We start from the raw sequence: 12,916 nt of genomic DNA, 5'->3' as shown, positions 1-12,916 counted from the left end.
ATCATTCACTTTTTCCACTGTTGGGTTTTTAACCATTATTTTCAAATCTCTGGTTCATCCCTTTGCTCTTGTGGAAGTCGTCTGGCCTTGCCTGTGTACTGATGAACCCTCCCTTGGGCTGAAGCAGAGTTATACTCTCACCTTTATATTCTGCATTTAGAAGAATCGATTCATTACCTTCAGTGACCGTGGTCTGCAGTGAGACAGCAAACGTGTGGCCAGAGGATGTTCTGAGATCTCTATAACTGGTCATATGCATGAACACAGGGGCTTCCAGCTCCTTGTGGCCATTTCCCAGTAGCAGGCTGTAGCTAATATACTCTCACAGTGGCTGTAAAAGACTCCTATGCCCTGGACTAATCTATCTGATGGAATAAGATGCGTTTCAACTACTAAACCCTCCCTCCTGAGGCCAAATGCTTTAAAGTAAGATCTGATGCAGATCCTTATCCTAGGATTGTTAATAACATTTTCAGAGCACGTCACTTCTTTTTCCATTCAAATGTAGTATATTAATTTACTGATCTTTCCAAGTCAGATAGTAGTTAATATACACTATTGTGTAAATTGGGTGGAGTTGATTTAATTAATAAATAGTACAGAGTTTAGTTTAAAATTTACATTAGTATTGCCAGTAACAGCATGCAAAAGTCATAACTAGGAGCCCTCCTCTCCATACAAGCACACTAAAATATAGAATTTAGTTACAAACTTCCCAAAAACTAAAGCTGCAGTTCTTTTTTGTGTGTCTTCCGACTCTGAAGCTTTAATGTTTCAGGCTTTTCTCCGCTACTGTGATGCCTAACAGAAACTTCCGTTGTTGAAATGTTATTTAAGGTTACTTATCTACCGGGCTTGCAACATTTTAATAAAGTTAAACCAAAAAAATCCAAGATGACGCAGTGAAAGTCATGAAATATTACTTCTCCACCCACCAAAAAAAAAAAAAAAAAAAAAAAAAAAAAAAAAAAAAAAATTGGTCTTTGCATGGGTAGATCTGGAAATATTTCTCTCTTTGGTCATAGCAAGAAATAAAGTTATTTCCCCAGGTGGTGATGCTTCTGAGAAATGTGTAGAGTGTTGCTTGGTAAGAAGTTGACCTGCTTGGCTCCAAACCTTTGAAATGAGGGTTTAATGCTGCAAGGGGGTTCATGCACATGGGCACTATCACGAACGCACAGTTGGGACTCCAGGGTTGGCCTTAATAAAGGAGATGTGGCCTGGCTTGTGGCAGGACTGTGGTTTCCATTGTCCAGAATCACAGGCCTTTGCATTCCTTACTGTATTTATGAAAATTATTTGATGCTGTGAATAATTCAGGAAACTTCGAGGTTATTGGGCTGCCCTTTTAATCTTATGTTTTGTTTTGCTTTTGAACACATTTTCAAACTTGTGGTTTCCAAATGGCTACAACTGTCATTTCTCTCCGGCATAACTCAATTAAGGAAAGTCTCATGACACTTCATATTTTTTGGTTTATATGTAGAAATTCCCTGTCAAGAATAATAACAATTTCTAGTTGTGAGTTCTTGGGTTTGCAAACTTGGAATGTGTTTTCTATGGGTTCTCATAATTTTTCATGCTAGGGTGAACATTCCTGGTTTGTGCTTTGAATACTTGGTAAAACAAATACAGAAAAAAGATGTGAAAAGTTAATAAATATAAAAATGGGAACGAATTTTGCAAGGAATTTCCAAGTATTTGTGCAGCACTGATTCTTGCACATCTGCTTTTGCCTGAAGAATTGGTCTCCCTTTAAACATTCACATTTAAGCAGCTGGATTCATTATTGAACCAACTATCAACAATCAAGGGATATGGCCTTTATCAAATTTAATAAACCTTTGAGGACTGCAGAAAGAATACACTTGTCTTTAAAGATCAGCCTGTCCAAATGAAAACTAAACAGAAACTCAGATCAAATTCTTGCTTGTGGATGCACTGTGAAAGCCAGCTGTTCAGTGTTTTGCAGTAGAAATTAGTAATTTTAACAAAGCATTATACTTCTTTTGATGGCCTACAATGTTAATTCTCTGTCTTGTTTTTTATTTTTCTCATTTTTTTTCCTTCTCCTTTGACATGGAGATCAGAATCTGGCCTATATGTTGTAATATGGTAAGAGAAGTATACAAATGTAAGTGTGTCTAAATATGTGAATACAAGTTAGGCTATTAAATCAAAGAGTCTTGCCATGTTTATTAATGTTGTGTTATGAGATTAAAGCTATAATTTAGAGTTACAGGAATTATAAACAACTCTTTAGCAAGTTATATACTAACCATAATAACTTTTAAAGGGTGGAGTGTAATTTATTCAACATTGTAAGGAAAAATAAGGAGTTAGCTTAGGGGTGGGGCAGCAGCAAACTGCTTGTGGAGACTCTTACTCCCTGAGGTGATAGAGGTTAAATGCATTACAGAGCTTATAGGCTGGCTCCCTAGAGAGAAAGGGGCCAGACATTTCTAGCTGACATGTCAAGGACACCACACATTTGCCCTTCTCACTAATGGCATGATACTGAGCTGATAGCAAGGCTGCAGCGGCAATTTTCAGAGAAAAAAATGGAACACAATAGGTGGCTCCTAATTAGACAGGAGGGCAAGAGGCTGGCACAAGCCTAGTGTTTAAGAGGCCCACTAACTGAAGGCACAGTGAGCCTGAGACCACTAATACAAACTTGGAATAGTATTAAAGGGTTAGTGGCCAAGAAGGCAGTTTAGGTGAAGTGTCTACAAAGAAGCCTTCTCCAGTGTAACCTTCATAAGGAAAGTTTGGACATAAAACTCAGGCCAGGTCTTGCACCACTGAAAACAGTCTGCTGCTTCAACTGGTTATATAAATGGACTGTCCCTCAAATTTCCACTCTCATTCACTAATTTTACTTAAGAGCAGCAGGACAGATACATAGAAACAGGAGGGAGGGATACACTATGGTGATGGAGGGGGGATGTGTCAGTGGATATGCACATGAAAGAAGATGCCTGGGGAGTGGCAGGATTACTGGGTGAAGGAGAGAAAGTTGTAAGGAGATTAGAGTATAGAAGTGAGTAAAGGGAAGACTTGGAGTAGGCAGGTGGAAGTGCAAGGAGGGAAGGAAAATGAGGAAGGAGGTTCCTAGTTTATCTCAGTGTCACAACTCAGCCCAAAAGTTATTTCACGCTAAATTTGAGAACTCCAGACTCTTTAAAAAAAACCCAAACACCACCACTTGTGTTTTAGAGATCTTTTAGCTAGCTAATGTATAGTAACATATTGGTGAGGCTTGGACCTGGAGAAACACAGCAAACCAAAGCTGTGATTCCTACTTGCAAAGCTATTTTACTGCAGCTGTTTTAAGTCTCATCAGAAAGTTATTTGTTTCTCTTAATGTCCTTTTAACATCACTCTTCATTAAAGTCCCAGATACAGAAGGGATTACATAGGTAAGCAGGTAGTCTTGAACGTGGAGCCATGTGTTAGGAGAGCAATATTGCTGCCTTATGAAAAATCTCTTGACAAGTCTTAGACTTGTCCTGAAGAGCTTGATGAGAAAATGATAGCTGACATGAGAAAAAGAAGGATTTAAAAGACCAGCACCATTCCAGTATTTTCTGCTGCACTGAGTCAGACCTTTAGGCAGAGGAAGCGAGAAACTGAAAGTGTGGGTTTTACATGTTGGCTAGAATGGCGTTTTGAGTTTAGCTGCTTGGTAGCAGAGATGTGCAAATGTTGCAATAGATCACACTGAAAGGTAGGTGGAAGGAAATGCTCCATTGATTAAGGTACATGGCACACAGAAGCAACAAAAAGCACATATCTACTGCTCCTCTGCCAGGCTCTGCCTTTCCAGATACCTCTCTTGCCCAACAAGCCTCAAGAATGCACACTCCCTTAATCCCCGGCTGGGAGGTTTGGGGCTTGGTGGAAGAAAGGACCTTCGGCAGCAGGGGGGAGGGTTGTTTGGAGAATGAAATTCAGTAAACTCCAACCTCCAAGTGAACCTGCTGGGACTGATTTGCTGCCAGCCCCTGGGAACAAAACTGCAGCACTCAGTTCCTGAATCCCATCAGCTCCCACAGCCTGGAGGGTTCACACTGCTCTATCTGGCACCTCTTCCCATGTCAGAACAAGGCATTGTGTGTGTGATTTCAACATGCTTCTGGTTTTGTTCTAACTGCCAAGAAACACTAGTTGCGTTATTATGAAATGATTGAGGAGTATTTGCTCATACAAATTATTTGTTTTAAGAGTTTAGTAATTAAATGTCAACACAGAGTGTTGGTGTCTGAAAAGCTCTTGTGTGAAAGCCCTGCTCTAACTTGAAACTACAATACACTGTTTCTCTTCTCAAAAGAGATTTGTTTGAAACACCCTATTCAGTAGAATGCATCTCGCTGTAACATGCATGGTCTTTGGCCTTCAAAGACACCCTTGTGCAAAGGGTGTGTTGCATTAATTTGTTCAGCCAATTTAGGGTGTGTGGCATTAATTTGTTTGACCAATTTGTTTAGAATCTGGCAGGGCATAGGCACCCAGTGCAATGTCTGTGCCTGTGTCATCTCTACACCAGATCTCAAGAGCAAGAGATTTACTGCGTGATGCCGGGCCACACCTTGAGCTGGTGCTCAGGGGAACAAAGGCAGGAACCCCAAAGCAACATGGTGCTTGCTGAGGGCGAGTATGAAAATGCATTTTATACTTTGAACAACTGGTTTCCACACACAGTGCCTGAGCTGCAGGAGTAAGTGCTGGTACGAGTTCACTGCCAGCACTGACTCTGCTCACCTGGGACACAGTGGGTAATAATCACACCCACAGTAAGCCCCACTTCACCTCGGTGAAAAGCCATACGCACAATTAAGTAAGAAATGACTATGTTTTGGTACAGTAGTGTGGAGCTCACTGCAGAATGTTAATGCTAAAGCCCATCGAGCTTCTGACTTGCATAGAAATAATGTATTTTAATCATACATGATTTTGTAAGATGCTTCTCTCTCATTCCTATTTCCTGTCATGCTCAAGATGAACCGTAATGTGCTTTCCAAGATATTTCTTTGTAAGGACCAGTTATTTATAATTAAAAATTGCAAAAGTGACCGAGGTCTAATTGAAAAGTAAACAGCTGTTGTTCAAAATGTGAACACCAATGGACTTCAACAGCACTAGGTTTTACATTGAATTGTTGATGAAAATACTTGGTATTTTTGTTGTGGTTTTTTCTTTTTTTTTTTTGGGTCCTAGCAGGCAACAAGGTCTGGGATTAGAGCTCATGGAAAAGACTGTAACACTTTCTGTTTTCCATTAAAATTTATTTTTCACAGAAGTCTATAACACCAGTTAGTTTTCTTCAGAATTTAGGCTAAATGTCCTGAGATTTGTGTTGTAGTTCTGGGAACACATCTGTATTCTGAGAAAGACAGGCAGTGAGGTTAGTGACATCATGGAAGAACTTCTGCTTGACTTAGTCAGATTTTTTCACCTTGGATGTCTACACTGCTGAATTTAACAGAGTAGATAAGTGCAAGAAGGGTATCAGGCCTAGATGTGTATACATCTAGACCTTCTTATACACATTTATATTGTGAGCTGCTGTCACATGATAGCGTAGGCTGAGAATTTTGTGACATTTATAAAGGTGTCCTTATACAGTGGTTTAAAAACACATGTACAAAGTCACTGGACTTATTCACTGGGCACCTGGGAGTGAGGTGTCACTGAGATGTTGGAGACTGGAATGTGTGCTTTCCGCATCATGTATGAAATGCCAAAAAAATCAGGTGTGCAGAACTGCTCCCATTTCCCAGAACAAGACTGTACATTTCAGAGTGTGCTAAGGATACTAATGGATGACCTACGGTGAGCTATACACTGTGCAATCTAAAGCCAAGGGCTTTATATCAGGCTTAGAGATTTTGAATGGTAACACACTTTTCAAAGAGCCTAAAAGTAATTAGCCTTTCACTCCAAGTTTGACACACTTATAATTTTAATATCAGGAATAAGGAAAAAGACTAAGGCTTCTAACCTCAAATCCATAGCAGCTTAGGCACTTTCACCTTGCTGGTTTTGTTATGACAGCCCTTTGTTTGGCTGATAGTGAGTGGTGTTTTGAATAGAAGTGCTTTTGCTGTTGCTTTGCCACTTTCCAGCAATAAGGGAGGACTTGGAGGTTATGCAGCAAGGTGCTAATTGACATTAACACTCAAGACAGGAAATGCTGACACAATTTAAAATTAACATCCTGTCAATATACTGCTGACCTGTGTTAAATGTGTACTTTGTCAAACTTTCAGAATTAGATTTTAATACAGAAACAGTGTAATGTTGGGAATATTTCTGGTCTTGAGAAAAGGGAATTTAATACAGTGAGAAGTCACCCAATTGTTACCCATTTTAGCTTAACTTTTCTCAAATAAGGAAAGTTAAATTTTTCCCCAAAAGGTCATATATATGTTTAAAACCATCTAGGCCAGCTAAAAATTATACTGTATTTTGTTCACGTTCAATTACTAAAAGAATCTGTTCTTCAGTTCTTAGTTTATTTTAGATGTTCTATTATCAATGACAATGATTCCTGGATATGGATTTTACAAAATACTGTAGCAGATATATAGCCTAATGTGCCAAACCAAGTTAATTGAGTAACTTACCTATAGATTCAAATGAAATAAAATGCTGACAGAAAAAAAAAAAATACAGTAACAGATCATAAAAGCAGCTTATTTGCTAGTGCATTACTAATTCCTTAACTAAAGAGCTATGAGGATATTTCCACTTATTAGTAACTCCTGGGGTAATTGGAGAACAAAAAATTATATCATACCACTAGTTCTCAAACAAATAGTTACCAGGTGATGTGGTAGCATTTATCAGTAGTTATTAAAAGGAGCACGAGAACTCTTGAAGCACAGTGCAGCTCTGGGTTGATGCAGTACTTTTCCATTTGTTTATAGATGACAGTATCTAATTTTGTGTATAAACTGTCCCATTGACTGCTCACATGCAAATCTCTGGTGGCACTTGCAGAGTGGCACACTCACAAACTGTTATGTAGCTTTGAAAAAACAAAGGTGCTGTTCACTGTCAAGCAAGTCAGAGCCTCCTCTTTGGAAAGGTGGAAGGCACGAGGCAGAATGATGCCCAGTAAGAGAAACAGAGCACTCTTGGGTGTGGTCCGATCTGTGGAGGAGGCTGTTTGCTGAACATTAATCAGAGGTTGTCGCAGGCGTTAGGAACAGCACGAAGAGAGGCACGGAGCCAGGAAAAGGTGATGAGGAAAAAGGAAGCAATTGGAGGAGAAGATTGGGCTGTGTGGAAGGAGGTGGAGCAGGGCAGTTTGAAATGGGAGGTGTTGGTAGGAGCAGACCTGCGCAAGCCCGGGGAGTGTGGAAACATTTCAGGAAGGTGGTGCAAGCTGCATATCACTCCTGGCAAACTTTCTCTAAGAAAACAGTAAGTGGGTGGCCTGTTGCTGTATGAGCTTCCCACTGACGGTTCCTGGGAGCAGGCCAATATTGTGTGTTGCAGTTAAGGTTACAGTGAGACTGGAAAAATATTGGCTGTAGCCCTGGTTCTGCGAATTATTTGCGCAGGACACCTATAGCCATTAATAACGAAGTGCTCTGAAAGGTGGCCGTCTCAGTTTGAGTGTGTGAAAAGTGGGGAAGGTGCTCCCACAGGGACACACTGCTCTAGTGGAAAGTGATTCTTTAGAGCAGCCGCCACATTAGGTGGAAAACCTCTAAAGCAGCAGCTACTGGGTGATCTTATCCTGTGTTACAAGGTACTACTCAGGCTCATAGGAGAGCTACTCTGATCTGGGAAGGAAGAAATGAAAATTGTAAATGGAACATACATTGGAGACTTGGACCTTTTCTCTGAAATTATTTGGCAAAGGACCCTCAGAGCAAAATAGTCACCATCAAATGGTCTGTTTTACTCTGTTTTAGTTCTTTCCCACCAAAAAAAATTTCTTATTTGCCATTTTTCTCCTTTTGTACAAAAACCAGAGCAATTTCTCAATAAGGAGCTCAACTATCATGGTCACACTGTGCTCTTGGGGCAAAAAAAATTGCCTTCCACTACAAAATGTTTACATTGGCTGCTGAGGTTTCTCCTGATTTCCTCTGTTGGGAATGAATAATTAGGAAGTGAACTGGGAGGTGAAAAAGGCCTCTATGTGTTTAAGTCTAATGTCACAGCTTTCCAAGGACAAAGCTTTTAGTAAGTAAAAGGGTTTGTCTGTCAAGCAGATGAATTCAATAGCTAAGCAAGACAGCAAGAAGAGGAGTCAAACAAAGCAGAGAATTCCCAGCAGGCAGCTTTTAGTATGCACTTATGACAGGTACTGCATGAAATGGATGCAGAGCACACGTATGTGGGACACACAGGCAACACACATAAGGTGTTAATAGTCTTAGCTGATGCCAAGGAAGAAAAAGAGCAGACAGGGTCAGCTACTGTTTCCTGAGCTAAATGTTCTTTTTCTTATGGTGGTCAGAGCCAGGGGTAGTTTTACAATGTGCAAAACATGCACTTGTAATTAAAGTGAAACTCACACTGACAGAGAAAGGGGATGGTGAATGTTGACCTCACATGCTGCATCTGTAGAGCATTTGGGGACACATTCTTTCTGCAGAAGTGATGTTGGCTTCTGATATTTTTTTAATAAAATGTGAGCAGGAATAAAGTTCTGTGTTAATTTGTATGCATGGCATGAAGCCATTTCTCAGGAGAAGGCAGGATGATGGTACTTTAGAAGAGAGAACTACTCCTCTATATTTTTAAAATTCTTTTATTTAAAAACAGGGATTTTGCCATTGCTTGTAAGCAGCGGAAGTTAAAATGGTAAATAGGAGAAAGGATAAGTAAAACCGATTTTTTCTTTCTGTTTGTTTTCTGCTGTTAACTGTTCAATACTCTGTTCACATAGCTGTTTGGGCAGGTAAGTCCCTAATGTACCTTACTGACACATCTACACAAATCTGGCTTGTAAATTTCTTTGGAAATCTACCCTTTTAAAAGAAACTTGGAATAGGAGCCACTGAAAACTTCGTCCATTTTCAGATGCTTGGCTGATATAGGTGGGCCTACACAGAGAAAAGTGTGGAATTTCTGTCAGAACCAGTGTGCTACTGACCCTGAGAACATGGATGGAAAGACAGTCCATATGAATAGAGAGGCTCAGACCCTCAGTCGTTGAGTCATGGCTTGAGCTGCTCTTTTCTGCTTGCCTGGGGGAAGATCTCTCCCCTGGTGTTTTGAATTGAAGATTGCTGGGGAAGACAAGAAAATCTGCCCCCTGCTCTAGCCCTCCTAGACTTTTTAATCTCCTGCACTAACCAAAGAATCAACAAGTATATCATCTTCCTTGAAGAGAGATAAGAGCCTTTAAGAGGCAGAGCACTCTGCCTTCCAACAAACTCGTGCATAGAAGGTTAATTTAGAGGGTGAGATATCTGTGTATGTTGGACAAATGGGGAGCTGAAGGGATTCTTTTTATTCCTCCCATTCTCTTAGCCTTGGCCAGTGAGTGCAGGTTGAACGTATGACTTTACATTATGGAGCACCTCTCCATCACCCAGGCCTTTGTCAATTCACCAAATGTGACAATTATAGCATTTCAGAGATGAGACTTTCTAATCCTATTACTCATTCATCAACCTGCGGATGATAGCAGAAGCCAGATCGAACAGTGCCAAAAGAGCAGTGAGGAGCCTTCTCCAGTGCTGTGAAACTAGGCTTAGCTCAGGCACAATAGGTGTGTAATTTAAGGTTTTGTTGAGCTGAAATCCAATCACATACTTGACTGGTAGATCACAGAAAGACACAGACAAAAAGAATGAGATAATTCTACCTCACACAAACACTTGAATCCGGCTTTGACTTAATAACAAGTGTGTGATCAACCTTACACTGTTTCTTTCTTTTTTATTTTTTTCAATTTTTATTTGAACCTAGAAATGGGATGGCACTGAAATACTTTGCCTACTTGGGTGTCAGCCAATAATATGAAGAAAAAAAATACCAGAAGGAAATGAAGGTACTTGTTTAGATAAATAAATCTAAAAAGTACAGATGCTCATTACATGAAAGATAATCAGAAAATTTAGCTTCCAGGCTTAGCTCAGTGCTATCTTGTCAGCATCTGGTACCTGTTGCTTTCCCAAAGATGGGGAAGATCTTGCAGAAATATGAGGAGAAGAAAGCTAAAAAAAACCCCCAAAACCCTTGGCTACAGGAAGAAAAACTATACTGTGAACATTATTTCCCTCTCTCTTTTGCTACTAAAATGCTCCTTTTACTTTGTCCTATTTCAGACATGGGAGCTCTTGTGTGTGGGTGGGTGCTGGGTGCTGCAGCCCTGTGTCACTGCCGGTCATGTACACACAGGGGACTGGGAGCGTGGAGGAGAGGAACCACTGTCTTTTCTGGAAATAGAAAAGTGAGTTCATTTTGTTCTGTGTTTAAAGGTGTAGCTTTTCATCAGATAGCGTGTTATTTATATTGGGTTTTGCAAAGAATAGTCTTCAATACAGGCTGCTCTAGAAGTGGCCTTTAATATTAACAAAATTAAGTGTAGGGCATGTAAGTTAAAAGCTTTGGGAAGAAAGCTCCTTGAAATAGGAACTTTCACATTTATGTCTATCATCAGTACTTCCATATTGCGTAGCAGTCCAGCTTCTCTGGCCAAGTCTTCTGTCAAGACCAAACTTAAAAAACCACATTTCCGTAGTATTTTTGGGCATCTCAAGCTCTTTGAACTGACAAATTCAGTGGGATTAGCTGTATATGGAATTTGGTGCTCGCTTGTAGGTGTCATGACACTCAGAAATGTATAAACCCCAAACTAGAGGAGACATTAAAAACCTGAGAACAAGCCCACTGCTAGGAAAAAAGGCAAAAAGTTTTAACGACTCAGGCCTGGCAGAGGAACAAGTATTTTAGTGTAGTGGTGGAGAAAGTATGGGGTTTTAAAGTCTGCAAATCAAGAATTGCTTTCAAGCCACATTACTTGAGTGGATACGTAAGACTCCAAACGCCTTAGACCAAATTACGTGGCCAGTGGATCACTGAGGTGCAACCAGCACATGAACGTGGGCAGGGTGAAACTCGTGTGGAAGGCAGCTGACAGAGCTCCTCTGCAGCCACAGGTAACACCTGAACTGTGCCTGTGCCAAAGCAAAACAACCAATCCCTGGTGTCAGTAATGAAGTGAGTAGGGCAAAAACCCCAAGAAGCCCAGAGAGACGAAAGGGAAGGGGAAGCTTGGGTGTCAAGGAGTCAAGTTAAAGTTTGAAGCTTGGCATTAATCATAAAACACCAAAATTCAAGCAATGTTTTGCTACTGAAAAAGAAAATAAATTACCAATTTGCAGGATATCGGACTCAGACGCATACAGAAACAACATAAATTGAAAGATTTTTTTCTTTTTTAATAAGTGAATTAGTGGAGAAAAATCCTACAGCGATGAAGCTCATTTAAACATGACAGAGGGAGATATTTTCAATGGCTCACAGGAATAGGAGGAGATTGAGATATATTCCAAACACAGGGAAAAAAAGATATCCGCAACACACTATAATCTGAGAAACTCAAACGGGGCTTAACGTGGTTCCCAAACTGCAGAGATCTCATAAACATAGTGATTTCCTTTAGCAGTATAAACTCTGACATTTGACCAGACAATTGCCTTGGGGACATTAGCTAAAATAGCCTCAGCTTTAAAATTGAAATATGAACTTCTAAAGGCTTTGGTAGTTGCTTTCCAGTGACACTGAGACAGCTAACATTACTAGTGGCTGCTGCTGGATATATCATCATCCCTAACTTAGAAAGAGGCTGGTGATTTTGGCTCTGTTGAACTGCAGACACCTTCTGATCTGGAAATGTCTTTTCCCTTTTGTTTGCACATGGGGGTAGCTCAGCTGCTTTTCACCAGCAAGAAGACAGGTATAGCTTTCACTGTCCTTTTTGCCTGTCGGGAAGCCAAACACGATTGTCAATGGTATGTAGCAGAGTTGGTGTGCTGGGGTGGTGCTGCTGCTCCTCAGGTGTGTATTCACAATGCTCATCCCGCAGAAGATGGACCCTTACATGGCTTGGGGAGTGCCCATGCAGGTTAGCACAGAGGTGGCTGTTGCCTTCCATGTTTTGGGGAGGAGGCATCAAGCATTTATGCTCTCAGCTGGCAGGTTTATAATTCCTTTTCCTGGTAGAACACAGTTTGGGTTCCTTCATGCTGCTGCCTTAGCTCGTGAGTGGCAGCCCACTGGGGAGCATACCCTGAGGGTGAACAACAGCTGCCAGGCCAAATGCAATTGTTGGTGGTCTTGGGGGTGGCTGCAAGTGCTCTCTGTGGGAGCTGTTTGATGTTGTTGACCCCACACTGAATCAGGAGGAGAAGGAAGAAACTGCTTCAGCACTCTCAGTATAAGTACATCTTACCTTTGCCTGGTAAAGTGTAGATGCATGCATACAGTCAGCACTTTGGCAAGTGCCCTCTCTTTATAAACACATTTGCATATTGTACTGTATTTTTATTCAATATGCTCATTTATTGTGTTATATTCCTGTAAAGTGTAACCCAAATTAACAGTGAGAAAATAAATGCTTTTTGTTGCTGCTGGCTTCTCAATATCCTGGAGCAACTAGAATGTTTTAGACTCTGCAGGGGAGCATTTGCTCACCTGTGTAGGCCCCTGATCCATCTTTCCTTTAGCAAGCAAATCAGCTGTGGGAATAGCTATGTGATTTTCCTGCTTTTGTCCAATATAATGAAGACAATGAGGTAAATCAGCTTATGGGTCATGCTGTCCTCCCAGCCACAGAGTAATTTGTTTTGTGTGCTCTCAGTAGAAAAAGGATGTAAGGACCTATTCAGTGATATGGTCCCTTCAGCTCTGTGGGTTCATTCTCTGCACACCAGCTCTGAGT

The 12,916-nt window shown here is 40.7% G+C and overlaps 1 long non-coding RNA gene across 1 annotated transcript in view; it reads left to right on the top strand.

Annotated features, from left to right (window-relative positions):
- The window catches only part of LOC125332312, a 61,561-nt gene that overhangs the window by 45,555 nt on the left and 3,090 nt on the right, over positions 1-12,916 (top strand). The gene's annotated exons all lie outside the window — the stretch shown is intronic.

Source organism: Corvus hawaiiensis, chromosome 12 (genome assembly GCF_020740725.1).
Source record: "Corvus hawaiiensis isolate bCorHaw1 chromosome 12, bCorHaw1.pri.cur, whole genome shotgun sequence".
In the NCBI taxonomy this organism is placed as follows: Eukaryota; Metazoa; Chordata; class Aves; order Passeriformes; family Corvidae; genus Corvus; species Corvus hawaiiensis.
This window is presented reverse-complemented; position numbering and strand designations above follow the sequence as displayed.